We start from the raw sequence: 15,570 nt of genomic DNA on the forward strand, positions 1-15,570 counted from the left end.
CACTACTTAAAGCACATGCTGCCAAGGTGCAACCTTTGAAAAGGACATTACAGTAATACTAGATCAATCAATCCGGGAATTGTGAGCGCGCTACTCGCCTATGAGGGTCTCAAGGCGCAGATAGATAGATAGAGAGATAGATAGATAGGTAGGTAGATAGATAGATAGATAGATAGATAGATAGATAGACAGATAGACAGATAGACAGATAGATAGATAGATAGATAGATAGATAGATAGATAGATAGATAGATAGATAGATAGATAGATAGATAGATAGATAGATAGATAGATAGATAGATAGATAGATAGATAGATAGATAGATAGATAGATAGATAGATAGATAGATAGATAGATAGATAGATAGTGGGGCACCACACTCCATGTTATTATATGAACGCAAATTCATATTCAAAGTCCAGAACAGTTTGACTGCCATTAATTCAGTACCAAAAACGAAAATTAACTGGGGTATAAAAGTTTTGCAACAACACATATCCTCTCAAGGCATCAAATATCCCCCCACATATACTCTTTTTGTTAAAGAAAACATGAAATGCATGAAATGAAAAAAAAACACTACATTTTTAATTTTATCCAATGCCACCCCACCCATCATAGCTGTTTTAAAACAACATATACCACAGAAAGATTTGTTGTAATTCACCCATTACTAGTACTGACCTGGGCCAACTGACTGGATTGTCCATTGGCAGACTAGGCAATTTGTCAAATAAATAAATATTGCAAATTTAACAAACATAGAGAAAATGTACTGAACTGTTCAACACCGTTGCTTTACAAAAAAAGAACAAATACATGCAAACATATAACCAGGGCCCTACTGAAACTGCAGACCACCCACCACAATACATTTGGAAATGTGAATAAATGTACAAATACATACTGGTACATGCCCTCTTACAAACACCCTTATGCAAGAGATTTTGAACTAACCTGTGAAATCTCAAATGCAAAGTTTTTTAAATCTAATGGTATGTATGCAGCAGACAAAGAGAGTGATCTTTCCAGCTCCAAATCCAAATGAAAACTGACCAGGAGATGGACAAAGAACTGGGAGGAGCCTGCTGGATAACATCAGGAAGTTGGAGTCTCTGGGGCACTTCCTCTTAGATTTTTTTTTCAGACTGCTTGCACTAAAATCAACTCAAACGGTTCATTGGAGAAGAAAATCCACTTGAAAAAACTATTTTTGTAGATGTAGCTACTTCTCGAGCAGAAAAGCTATTCGAGTGGTACATTTGCAATCATGATGGGTACTACATTAACGCCATCAGCATTGGAAGAGCCGGCACAAATGCTTACACAGGCTTGCTAGCAGCTAGAGGATATTGTGGCACTTGCAAGAGAGCGCCAAAACAAATCTCAAGAGCATGAATGGGAAATAAACTGCTGCTTCATGCCTGGAAGGCAGAGTTAGGAACTCCACGCAGAGTGCCTGAAACTCCACGAGGAGTGCCTGAATTTCGCAAACTCCCCGAGCGGAGCATCGCAAATCTAAATGAAGCAACAGACTTTCTGTGTCTTCTGGGGAGTAGGTGAGGAATGTCCCTCTGATCTGCCCACTAGACACTAAGGGGTGTTTTAATGTTTTCAAATATAGACATAGATGCTGTCTAGCATGGGCATGGCCATGTCCCCACCCCATGTTAATGGAGCACCAGTCTTTCTTCTCCCTGCTGGGGTAACTACCTCTGATTTTCCCTCCATGAGGGGCAGCAAGCCCACTAAACACCAGGAAAAGTATAGGGGGGATGCCTACCATGGAAATGGATATTCCCCCACCGTAACTAAATGTGGCAACATTCGGGGTAATTACCCCGATCTGTACCCAACAGCAAAGAAAGCCTTTTAGACACCAGGGAGTGTTCCTATACTTTTAAATGTAGTAGGGCACCCAACATGGGCATGACCATGACCCCATCCCAAGTAAATTAGGTTACAGTGTTTCTGCTCCCCCGGGGGAGGCACATATGGGCAATCACTTTCGATCTAACCCTCAGGGTGGGCAGAGATCCCACTAGATGCCAGAGAAAGTTTTCTTTATAAATATAAGGGTGGGGGCTGCCCACCATGGGCATGACGATTTCCCCACCCCAACTAAATGGGGCAGCAGTCTTTCTGCTCCCTGGGTGGCAAATGTGGTAGTTTCCCCTGATCGCATCCGCAGAAAGGCCACTGGACACTACGTACTGAATTCATGCAATCTTTGTGGGGAGAGAGCAGCACTCTCTGGGCATGGACCCATGCCCTCCACCCCAGGGATATTCACCCCAAACTGCCACTCTCTTGTGTTTGCTTTGTTACCCTCTCCCGGGAGGCAGAAGCCTCACTAGACACCAGGTATTTGAAAATGGCACCAAAATAAAAGGATAGGGAGGCTTACCTGACCATTGATACATACCCCTACACCAGTGGGTTTAACAGTGTCATTCTGCCCCATGCAGTCGCCCCAAGCTTGCCCTCAGGGGATAAAAATCCACCTGACACCAGGAATTTTGCTTTTTGGGGCAAAAGATATTGATGTGACTGTCACACTCTGGCATAGCCCACATCCCACTGTAGAAGGGGCAAACCTGTCTTTTTTCCCTCCCAGGGACAAATCGGAGGTGTGCCCCCAGTTTGCCTGTGGGGGGCACAAAGCCAACTGCATGATAGTAATTTATATATATTTTTTAAATATTGGGGTGGGTCTTGGCCTTTCTAACACCAGGCCCCCCTCACCCCTAAGACCTCAGCAATCCTTCTGCTCTCATGTTGACTAAAGCATCCCATCACAACAGCAAGTGAGAGGACATTTGATTTTTGTGGGCTTGGGTAGGCTTCCACCTGGTAAACCTACCAGACCCAGATTGTTCTGAGCACTGGACATCCGGGGGAGTCCAGTATGGTGTGAATTGCATGCATCCCACTCCATTTTCTTACCCACAGTGCCATGCAAACCTCAAACTATGACTAATACCATTCATTTCCTTTCCATACCCACGAGAAAAATGTCTGGAAAATGTGGGGAACCACATATTTCTTACCACACAGCATTTTCCCAAGCCTTTTGACAAAAATGCTGCCAAATGTGTGTATGGGCTAAGACACCTCGACATAAAAGTCCCTAAGTTGCTCCCTGGAAAGATCAGTATTAGGGGTAGCTGCAGGATTTGAGGCAGTGCTCAGCTCCCACCCATTGAAACCGAGCAACACATACATTTTTTTAAATTAGACTACCAGTGGATTCCCGGATGGTGTGCACTGTATAAATCCCACAAGGTTTTCTTACCCACAATGCCCTGCATACCACAAACCTTGCCTGAAATCACACATTTTACGTACAATTCTATGATGGAAACTTCCGCAATCCACAGGATTCCAATAAAAAATTCCTGCTACCCAGTATTGCTCCACTTATGCCAATAAAAAGGCTGTGGTTAGTAATAAGGCATACAACAGGAATCGATCTAACTGAAGTCAATGAGAGTCCTTTTGCCAGAGTATATTGCTTTTGTAAATCAGCAATGGTGCCAAAACGTTATTGATGAAAACATCACAAATGACTGTCTTTTTTTCATACTCATGTTCAATATTTCTTTATTTCACTAGTTAGCCATGGGAATAAAACCACCTTGCATGTAGGAGGCAGTTCCACGGGCCAAAGTACAATGTGACCGCTGTGCAGGTGGGGTGGGAAAATGCCCTTTTCCATTGCGCCTTGTGCTGCAGCCGAGAAATGGACTGCAGCAATGCATTTTCCAAACATAATGCACTGTGTGCCAATCACCCTGTGGTACCTGGCACATAGTACATGGATGTTTGGTGGGCATCCCATGTGTCCCCCTTGCCCCATAGCAGAGACCCAAGGAGGATGGACCACCATGTAAAGGTACAGGGAAATGGGACATTGTAATCCATGGGTTGGTGCCTCCGCACGCATCACCCCCATTGTAGGGATTACGGTCTGGCCAACGCCCCAAAGGGCTCCTTAAGCCAGTCAGAGGCATTGGTCGGCCCCTTTGAGTGCTACACTCCAACCGACTGCATCATAATGTGACTGTCGGTAGCGGTCCACCTGGCATCCTAATCGTGTCCATCGTTTCTTTGGGAAAATCTTGACATATTTCCCTTGATGAATTCAAGTTTTGTCTACTTTCCAGAAATGTATAGCTTCCTGAATGACCCATTGGTTTCATAGTAGTTTCCACCACAAACTGCAAGTAAGCTGTGAGCACAAAAAAATAATATTGAGAATGAGCTACCTCTTTGAAAAATACAAAAACTGTGGTAAAAAAATAGTTTTGGAAGATGGCACACCATTCACTGATGCCATTTTTCAGGAAAACAAAACAGGCACTTTTATACAAACTGCAGACCAGCACCAGATCACTAAGCAAAGATTGTTTTTTCCACCGTAGTCTCTTCAGTTGCTCCTTCATTAGCAGAGGTTCCTCAAGGGCAATTCACAGACCATGGGTACCTTTAGAATCCCCAGGATGTTGGAAAAAATGGACATACATTTTGTGTGGATGCATTATTTGGAAAAAAGTTATAGACTCCTAAGCACAAACTACCTCATACAGCCAAAAAGGGCTCCGCAGTTTAACTGTCTGTCAGGTTCACAATTAAAACATTGTCAAATTATGTCTGCCATTTTTAAATTAAATTATTCCATAGACATCCATGTTTTGACACTAATGTGAAGTGTGCATTTGGTCCTATTGGTGTCCGGATCTTCTTTATAATGATGTTGTATTTCAAAATCCTAAAGAGATGAACAGTACCTTAATCATATATGTGCCGCATGGGACAGGGACATGAAACCAGGCTTGTTCTCAATGTTGTGGGTCACACAATTAAAAGTACAGAGCCTAAGAAACACGAGCAGCAGGAATATTCAAATGAAAGTAAAGAAGTATCATACAAATTGAGGCAGCATAATTGATTGTATGATAAAATATCACTGGCTCTATTTAAAAAAAAACATGGAAGTGGCTGATAGGAATTTTTAGGCTATTTCTAGAATTTGTCCCTGGGCTATCAACTATTTTGCAGAAAATATCAAGTGTGCCATAGATTCCTCTACAGAGGATTCTGGAGTTATAGAGCCACATTTCAGCAACAACCGGTCTGCTGCAATCATTCTGAGTGGTGACCTTTTTCCCGCGTACCGGGCATGTCCTAACAAGCAAAAGAGTCTGCCTGATAATCCTCATATTTAGGAGGGAGAATAGAGTCATTCTAGTCCCTGGATCTCACTCTGCTTGCTGATGAGGATTAGAGATGATGAAATATGTAACCAAGGGCATAGCTATCATTAGTGCAGTCGGTGCAGTGGCACTGCAATAAAGTGCACCTTGATCATGAGAGCTTTTTAATACATTTTTTGAGTTTAAAAAGAATAAGTTTATTAAACAAGGTTGCAACAGGTGTTACATAATTGTAGCAACAGTAATGAACACAAGGAGTCAACAAGGTTATTATTGACGAAATAAAATAACATATTGGCATAAAATAAGCTGCAAATGAATATTCAGTGGCTATGAGTAAGAGAAGAAATAGAGAGAGATAAGAGGAAGCATGATAGATGTAAAACAATATTTGATATGAGGAAAAGGAAGGAGAGTGGGAGGACTAGTGTAGAAATAGATTGTCAATATCAAGACATTATCAGCAAAAAAACATGTATATCACGATTGAGGTAGGACAACAATATAGTTCATGGAGCTTCAGGTTTTTCTTTCAGTAGAGGCTGGCAGGTGATAGAATTTCGACCTGAAGCAGAATAATAGTTGGTAATAGGAGACCAAATAATGTCCCTTTTAATAGCGAGTGAAGTGGGGTTGAGCTATGCTCTGTCGAATCTGTGATTATAACAAACGCTGTACCACCAGGCAAGTTCTGAGGGGATATTCCAGTGTTTATTAATTTGCTGAAAAGTAACAGAAATTAATAAATCAAGTATAACACTTTTACAAGCAGTATTTTACCAAGAAAATCATTTGAAAAAACATAATAATGTTTCTAGGAAAAATAGAAAATTATTTGGGCCAAACTTTCAGCCATAATTGATGTGTGGATAGGCAGGAGAAGGCACAATGGGATAAATCTGGAGGAGGACACTGCATTTCCAGCAGTGTGAAAAGGATTCAGGATGTATCTTGTGTAAAGTAATTGGATTCTTTAAAGGTCAATTCTATATTTAAAACAATTCATTTTAGTGGTGTTATCAGATCATGATGTTTTCCACAGTTTTAACCATATTTTATCCCAAAGGTTGATAGGCCATGATACTTGGAGATCTGTTTCCCATTGTGCTTCAACTGCCAAATTATTTCTGTTGTCTGGGGCCTCGGTAGGTATTTTGTTGACAGATGAAGCAGTGGGGGAATTGGAAAGTAAAGGAGTGAGGTGAGTATCGTAAATTGGGGTAGGAATATGTGAAGTCACTGTCGTTAAAGTATGAGTGATGGCTTGAATGAAAGTACTAAGGGGCATATTAGCAAGAACCTCGTTAAAATTATCGCCGTTTTAGCAGCCGGACACTTCTGCTAAAACGGCGATAATGGGCTTGCTAATATGCGTTATAGAATTCCAATAGAAACCCAGGTTTGATGTGCAGGACATCTAACCTGGGCTTCTATTGGAATTCTATAATTAGCAAGCCCATTATCTCAATTTTAGCGGCAATTTCCTACCGCTAAAACGACGATCATTTTAACGAGGTTCTTGCTAATATGTCCCTAAATTAGCTAAAACATGTTTTTGTGAGATTGTATAGTAGTTGTGCTTGTGGAAATGTAAGAAAAGAGTCATTTGACAGAAGCTGGTGAATCCAAACTTAATCTTTATCTCTACAAGGTTTCCCCAAAAATAGGTTTATTATTCATTCGGAGGAGCTTGTTATGCCAAATAGAGGATTGAAGAAATTGCTCTTCATCTGAGAGATGGGAGAAGAGTATTGGTCTTAGTTACTTAAACGTAATTTTGTGAATAGGTGAAAAGAGAAAGGAGTAGGAAAAGATAATTCAATATCTTTCCAAAGAGGCGAGGAATCAGTAGACGAATCCGATAGGTATTTAGGGGGCCTTCAGATTGTCTTAGTTTTGTTTTTATAAGTTACTTTCAAAAGACAAAGGTGGCAAATCTAGCATTAAGGTTCCAAAGAGCTGCTTGCATATCCAGAAACTTCTTTCTCATGTCTGCTGTTGTCTTGGGAAGGTCATGAAAAAAGAACAGGGAAGATCAATGCCAAGATATTCAAACTTTAAGTTTAGCTGCCTGCAGGACTTTCTATCAGTCAGTATATTCTCAAAAAAGTGAGTATGAAACGTCTTGGTTTATGAGAAGAAGAGGTGGTGCATAGACTATGCCCTAGTCAATGAGCACTCCGGAAATTCACTATAGGTGGCACAGGAAGAGAGATGTACCAAGAGAAATGCTGCTATTTTAAAACTCACTAGATTTTACTTTTATTCTGTTGGCAATCTTAACATCTATTTTATAACTTTTAGTAGTTTGCTATGACTCTTACCGTTCGGTGAGCATGCATCATAATGACATTCATGGCAGGTCACAGCAGGTCCTTAACCATAAAGATGTAGAGAGGTAGTGTTATCCCTCTCTACCCTAGAGCGTGGCCGGAGCAGTTGGAGGTTGGCATGCTAGGAGACTTCTTGCTCTTAGTTTAATATGGCCCCGTCCACACGCCTAGGGCCAAACCCCTTGTTGCTAGGATTAAATTCAAAGTGGTACAAAAGGGGGTGGTGATGGACGGAGCATCTGAACCAATCAAACACTCACACCCAGTCAACAGATCTGGGTTTAATCCATCACCGTTCTTTAGCCCACTCTGCCACCCCAGTTCAGACATGGCCATATGCAAATCAGTCTGACCCTGTGCCTCATGGGAACAGTCCAGCCCGAACTGCCAAGGTATGCCTTCCCTGGACCGGAAACAAGCTTCCGAGGACCAGTTTCTGGCATTTCAGCCGTCTTCAGCCCGGCTTGCTTGAATCCAGTGGCAAAGTGAGCAAGGGACTCACGTCTGAGCATACCCTGCTAACTTATGGTGAACAAAGTGGTACAAAAGGGGGTGGTGATGGACGGAGCATCTGAATCAATCAAACACCCACACCCAGGCAACAGATCTGGGTTTAATCCATCACCGTTCTTTAGCCCACTCTGCCACCCAGGTTCAGACATGGCCATATGCAAATCAGTCTGACCCTGTGCCTCATGGGAACAGTCCAGCCCAAACTGCCAAGCCATGCCTTCCCTGGACCGGAAACCATCTTCCGAGGACCGGTTTCTAGCATTTCAGCCGTCTTCAGCCAGCCTTGCTTGAATCCAGTGGCAAAGTGAGCAAGGTACTCACTCACGTCTTTTTTGGGATTAAATAATGCCAAAGCATGTCCCAGCAGTGGCTCGTGCATGAGAATCAAAGGCCAGAGCCGAGTCAAATTTGACACCCAGGTTTTTCGCTGATTCTACAGTTTCCGGGGGGGCGGGGGGATGTGCCCGTTGGCCACCAATCCTGTGGTAGGAATTGGGTGTTTTTACCCATAGATAGGATTTCAGTTTTTGTTGGGTTGCACTTTAAATGATTCTCATTCATCCAGATGAAAACATTGGTTAGGCAGTTATGAAAGTTTTGTTCAGCCAATGCTGAGTATTTATCCAGTGCCATGACCAATTGAGTGTCGTCGGCATAGGAAGTTACTTTTATGCCATAAGAGGAAATCAATGTTATCAAAGGGGCCATGTATATATTGAACAAAAGAGGACTTAAAGAAGCGCCTTGAGGAACGCCCACCGTAATTTCTTTTGCAGGCGCGGTGAACGGACCAAGAGAGATTGTTTGCTTTCAGTCAGAAAGAAATGACTTAATCCAGTTGAGGGCGGTACCCCCTATCCCACACGCCTTTAGTCTTTCAAGGAGAATAGGGTGTGAGATAGTATTGAACGCTGCCGAGAGGTCTAAAAGAATCAAGACAGCATTTTTGCCTTCATCCTGGATAAATTTAATGGTATCAGTCAGTTCGATCAGGGCAGTCTCAGTAGAGTGCACCGCGCAAAACCCAGATTGTTGGGGGTGAAGGATATTATGCGTTTCGACATTGTTAGACAATTCCTGATGGACCTTACGTTCCGTTATTTTACCAAGAACCGGTAAAAGTGAAATGGGATGAAGATTAGAGAGCGAAGTGTGCTCAAATTTGAGGTTTTTCATAAGAGGTATGACTGACGCCTTTTTCCAATCAGAGGGCACAATACCGGACTGGATGGATAGATTAACTAAATCATTTATAATCAGATTGACGATGTCCACAATTTGATGCAGAATAAGTGGGGGGCAGGCGTCGTCGGGGAATCCTGATTTACTTGCCGGTTGGAAGCACCTTAACGTATCCGGCCGAGCCACGGCCCATATACCGGAGTCCAACACCGCTGTAGTGTGATTAGGCGGAAAAACCTTCTGAATGTTTTTTATTTTATTGTCGAATTAGTCCGCGATTTGATCACAGAGGGACTGAGAAGGGGGTATTACCGGCTAAATAATTTTTGGGTGATTAAAAGATTTCACTATAGAAAAGATATTTTTTCTCCATGCTGTGCATCATTATTTTTTTTTTTTAAATATTCCCTCTTGGTGTTTTTTATGAGTGAATGATAAGATTTCCTAAGTTCAATGAAGGACGATTTGGCCCTAGGGTCATATGTCTTCCCCCACTTGCGCTCACTCTTTTTACAGAGCAAGTGGGATTCAGTGAGGGCTTGAGTGTACCACGGGGCATTAAGCTTGTTTTTGCATTTTCTAGATTTAAGTTCCTTGCTTGTAACCTCAGGCCCTGCACACTCAGAAACTACAGTATTCATCCAGTCATGGAATAATTGAGAGCCTTTTTCCACTTTACCTGTAAAAATAGGGACGTGGGAGACTGCAAGCTTGTTCAAAAGGGGGTTCCTAGCAATTGTTCCCCAATTATGACTAGATGTCATGAGCCGCTTGACTTTATCAGATTTAGGTAGTAAGGAGAGGATAATCTGGAAAGGGATAAAATAATGAGTAGGCAGAGAGGTCTTAAGATATGCAAAGTTAGAGCACACACCATCAAGGGTGTGGCCTGCTTGATGAGTAGCTTTCCCAATCCTTTGGGTAAGGCCAAACATTTCAATAGTGTGGACAAAATTCTCCCCATTAGGATTGGTGTGTGAGTCAAGGTACAAAATAAAGTCACCCAAAAGTGTGAAGTTCGCGTATTTGAGCACAAGGTGGCTTAATGATTCTCCTAAGGATTCCAAAAACAATGTGGCATTCCCCGGAGGACGTTAGATCCGGACTCCCGCGAATGTAGTGGAGGCATTTAGGGAAACACAAAAAACAATATTTTCCGCCCCTTTAAGTTGGTCAAGCTGAAAAGAGGTACAACAAAGTGAACAACACACTATGATGGCAATTCCGCCGTCCCTGTCAGCTTTCCTATCGACACGGAAAATGGCATCATTAGGGGGAAGAGCGACGGCTAAGTCGGAATTACTCTGTTCCTTGAGCCAAGTTTCCGTTATCAGAAGGAAGTCAAGATTATTATCAGTAATCAGATCATTAATATCATGGCTATGTTTACCCAGAGAGTTAGCGTTAATCAAACAGGCCTGATCCTAGTTTCGGCTACAGGCATTTGGTCGGGAGCATGCAACAGACGTTTGGTCATTTGCCATGCGCAGTTTCTGCAGGTTCAGAGGCCCCCAGATCTTGTCCATGGCAAGGCCACAGTTAGCATGGCTGCCGGTATTTAAGTCCTTAAGTGTGGCTGCATCATAAGTGTAATTGTGGCATTTTTGGGCATAATGTCCTGTGCCTGTCGCGATCTTGGCTCTGACGGGCGCAGCCGGGCTTGCCTTTGGCGCGCCTACGGCGCGCCCGCTGTGCGAACGCTCCAAAACCTCTAAAATAGAGGAAGTACCAGGCAGCGTGCAAAGATAGACTGCTGACTCCCTGACTGAGTGATAGCCCGCTAATGGCCGCCCGCGTCGGAGAATCAGGAAAAGTGCAAATGCGCTTAGGAATTAGCAATAAAAGCCCCCCAAATTCATTACCCAGTTAAAAGTCTCATGTTTAAAATGCTAGACAGTTAAAACAACGACACGAAATCATGTGGCAGAGTTTCACTCACACCTAGCGAGCTATTGTGTCAACTAAAGCATAAGGGAATCACTAGCACCCAAAAGAAAACCTTCAAGAGTTAACAATATGTTGAGTGACGTGAACAGGCTAAATTAGCAGGGATATTAGTCATTCATAATAAGTTATAGATATGTCAGCATGTGAGGAGAAATAAATATGGCAGTTCATTTGCATGGGAGGTGATGTGGTAAAAAGCAATGATGCTGTGGCAAGTTCAATAGAGCACCCATCTCTCTCTGCAAAGCTTCTGACAGGATTGCAAAAGTCAAGTGCACTATCAAGATAAGAACAAAAGACTGTCCCAGAAATAGTACATTAGGCGAATATAGATCAGATAATTGAATGAATACACGCAGCTGCTGAAAATAGTGATGAAGAAGATGGAAAACTTGTTGATTCTCAATTATGCACTGTATTAGAAGTGATGTAAATTCCTCCAGGTAAGTATTAAAGCTGTAATTATGGAGATACTTCAGCATTAAAGCAACAATAATCCTGCTTCCGGTGCCTTTGCAGATGCTCCAGGTAACATGCAGGGAAAAATGTCAATAAAAGAACAGGCAGTAGTCAAAACCGCCATTGAGAATGACTGTAAGTGCAGTGACATGTAGAAATGAGAAAACAAAATGGCGGGCACAATTCCAGTGAGGTAATGTGCACACCAAAAACTATGTAGAATATGCGGTTAAAAACTGCATACTGTGCCAAAATAAAGAAAGTGCCCAGGGCAGGAGGAGTTCAAAGAGCTGCAGCGCTGTCAAGCATGAGCTGAGTGCAGCACAGTCCTTCGGGAGGCAAGCAACACCTCTCCTGAAATGGCCTTCTAGGAGGTGGACATCAGTGCGGCCATGCCCCATCAGCTATTTAATACCCAACTAAGGACTAGGAGGAGTATTTTCCTTAATTCCTTTAGGGCCTTTGTCTATACCACTGTTCTCTGCAGTCATCCTATTTTTCAATATACATCGAAGTCCCTACTGATAACTGCTTAGATTGGCTGCACTCAGGCCACTCTGGTTACTGCTGTTTTATTTCCATACAAAAACATTTGTTTGTCACATTCTAAATGTTGTATGTGCCCGGCTATCTCTCTTGCTGTTTTACGCATGTGGCCTAGGGTCATGCACCTGCCCATGTCACCTCTGCCCCATATCCTGGTGTAAGTTTCTCGTTGTCACTAAAAATGTCCACAGCTTCATTATTAGTATACCACTGAAAGCTATTTTAACTCATCTATGTCAGCACTTTGATAGCACAGTGTGACTGATGTACTGAACAAAAAGTGCCCCATTATTACTGTAGCTAATGATCAACTGACCCATTTGAGGATGACAACCAGAGTCCACGATCAGTACACACACCTGTGGCACTTCACCTCTTGTGTACAGCAACGATCCCTGATACTGACCACATGGACTTTCAGGGATGATGGACACTCCATTTCCAGCACTATTACGAATCTGCTGCTAAGCGCTGGTACCAGAGTCTAGTGTGTGGTGCAACTTCTTTACATTTTTGATGCTGAGACAGGTGCGTACAGTTTCTTCTCTCCTAGAGTGAGAAATTGGGTTGATGTTTGAGGGTAATGAAACTCTACTCAAGCAACAGCTACGATTCTTGAGATGGACAAAAACTCATTAATTACCTGTACATAATTGGCTGGGCGCTTGGCACAAAAACAGTCAGGCTTAAGGTAGAGGCAATGCAACACCAATTCAGAAAATAGAGGAAAATCCAGTAAATATTTGACAACAAAATGACACATTTCCAATCAGTAGAGCCGAAGATATGCAGTTTCAAATATTTAAGTTTAACGTAAAACAGATATATGTTGTGTGTGTGTGCATATGTGTATGTAGGTTATGTGTAGTCAGCATATTTTGAGCAAAAATGTAGACAGCGGCCTACATGCAGTGTGCACGGTTCCTGGAGAATCAAAATTCTCAATAAGTAAACTATACTTTTTCATTTTGAATAAGTAACACACAAAAACAATTTATATGCTTTCAAATTCTTTTTTTAGTGATAGCTAAAAAATCTCACTAATTAAGTATCACACTTCTGTTATGTTCATTAACACAATTATTCATTTTGTAATTGATAGATCTATACAAGTATCACTATACATTAAACCTCATGACATGATACTGAAGGCGTTGGCATTAATCCTATGTATAGTCCATAACATACTCTACATCACATGTTATCTCATTTATGTACAACAAATCTGATTTTAGAGAAGCGCCGCCCAATGCATTTCGGGAACTGACGTTCCCTTCTTCAGGGGCAAAAACCTAAAAAACAAATAAATCAAGTAACCATCTATACTATATGCGTAATTTTACCTGGTAGATAAACACAAGGGGTATAATTGTATTGTATTGTATTGTTATTTATATAGCGCGGTTGCTGCCCAATGGGCGTCCAAGCGCTGAAGCATGAAGACAGAACTGGGAGTGACGGAGGATTAGGTTTCAGTGGACCTCGCAAACAGGTAGGTTTTCAATTGTTTGCGAAACGAGAGCAAGTTTGAATTGGTCCGGAGATGTAGTGGGAGTGAATTCCACATCCTAGAGGTGTTTAAGGAGAACAGCCTTCCTCCGGTCCTGGCTCTCCTTACTCTGGGTACTACGGCCAGGAAGGCCTCCGTGGACCGGAGGTTTCTTTTCGGATGATATTGGGTGACTAGCTTATCAGTGATAGCTGGACCTGTCTTCCAGAAGGCCTGGTGGGCAATGCATAGTGCCTTAAATGCCACTCTCTGTCTCACTGGGAGCCAGTGTAAGCTGTTCAATGCGGGTTTGGCAGACTGCATCCGTGTAATCTGTAGCAGGGTGCGGGCTGCACTATTCTGCACCACTTGTAGCTTTCGTAGGGTTGTCTCGGGGGCTCCAACATACAGGGCGTTGTTCGAGTCCAGCCGGGACTGAATCAGGCCCTGTACTGCCACTTGTTTGGCTTCCATTGGGAGGAGGTGAAGGACTTTCCCTAGTGTTCTTAGTAGGCCAAAGCAGATGGCGGATAGTTTGGTGGCCTGAGTGGAAAAGGAGAGTTTTTTGTCAAGCCATACTCCTAGGCTTTTTACGCTTTCTTTGGGGGTGCGAGGGGGGCCCAGGCACGGAGGCCATAGGGAGGTGAATGACATTGGTGATGCTGGACCTAGGAGCAAGAGCTTGGTTTTGTCTCCATTAAGTTTTAAGGAGGAGCATGTCATCCACTTCTTGATATCCTCTAGGCAGTTCATCAGACTTCCTGAAGTATGTCTGGTACCCTCTTGAGCCAGTATAACCACTAGCTGGGTATCGTCAGCTTATGATACAATTTTTATGCCATAAGGTTCGACGATCCCAGCCAACGGCTTCATGTATACATTGAACAACGCAGGACTCAGTGAAGAGCCCTGCTGTACCCCGCAGTTCAGGGGTTTACTGGCTGATCTTGTGTCCCCGTCAAAGATCTGAAAGGATCTATTGTTCAGGAATGAGTCAAGCCATCTTAAAGCATCACCTGTGACGCCGATGTTGCACAGACGGTTCAGCAAGGTGGCACAACTGACCGTGTCGAAGGCCGCACTTAGATCAAGGAGGATCACTGCCACTGATCCTCCCTGATCTAGTATCTTTCGTGACTCTTCGGTGACCGCGAGCAGGGCAGTTTCAGTGCCGTGCTTGGGCCTGAATCCTGTCTGGGTTGGGTCGAGGAGTGAGTTGTTTTCCAGAAATTGTACAAGCTGGGTGTTTATGTGCTTCTCCAGCACCTTACTTACCCAAGGAAGTAGTGAGATTGGGCGGTAACTGGAGTTATCTTCTGGGTTGAGGGTGGGTTTTTTCAACAGTGCCCGTACCAGAGCTCTCTTCCATCCAGTGGGTACTGTACAAGAGGATATGGAGGCGTTAAGGAGGTCCAACACCACGGGGAGAGTGGCTTGGCTTGCCTGGAGCAGTATCTCTGGTGGGGCAGGGTCAAGGGGAGAGCCGGATTTAACTTGACGTGCCAGTTGGTGCAGTGTGTCCAGGTTTAATGGAGGGAAACGTTCCAGAATTGGCTGCCCTGGGGGGGGGAGGGTTGCTCGGAGAAATATGATTGGGTATTTCTGAATTGCTGGCTACTGTCGGAAAGGAGGAGTAGATCTGAGTGACTTTATTATGAAAGAAGTCTGCGAGTTCGTTACATTGTTCTAGCGTTTTTGTAACAGGGGGAGCAGTGTTCACGTTAATACATTTTTTAACTAAGTGGAAAATTTCCTTAGGTTTTGATTTGGCTGCCATTATTTGGTCTGCGAAGTAGGATGCCTGGGCCGCTCTGACCCCATTTCTGTAGTCCTTGATTGCCTTTTTGTATTGGGATTTTTTTCCAGGAAGAAAATCGAGTCGCC

At 43.1% G+C, this 15,570-nt stretch overlaps 1 long non-coding RNA gene across 1 annotated transcript in view; it reads left to right on the top strand.

The window, feature by feature from the left end:
- Positions 1–15,570, top strand: part of LOC144791676 (uncharacterized) — a 169,455-nt gene that overhangs the window by 102,559 nt on the left and 51,326 nt on the right. The gene's annotated exons all lie outside the window — the stretch shown is intronic.

This window comes from Lissotriton helveticus, chromosome 1_1 (genome assembly GCF_964261635.1).
Source record: "Lissotriton helveticus chromosome 1_1, aLisHel1.1, whole genome shotgun sequence".
Taxonomy (NCBI): Eukaryota; Metazoa; Chordata; class Amphibia; order Caudata; family Salamandridae; genus Lissotriton; species Lissotriton helveticus.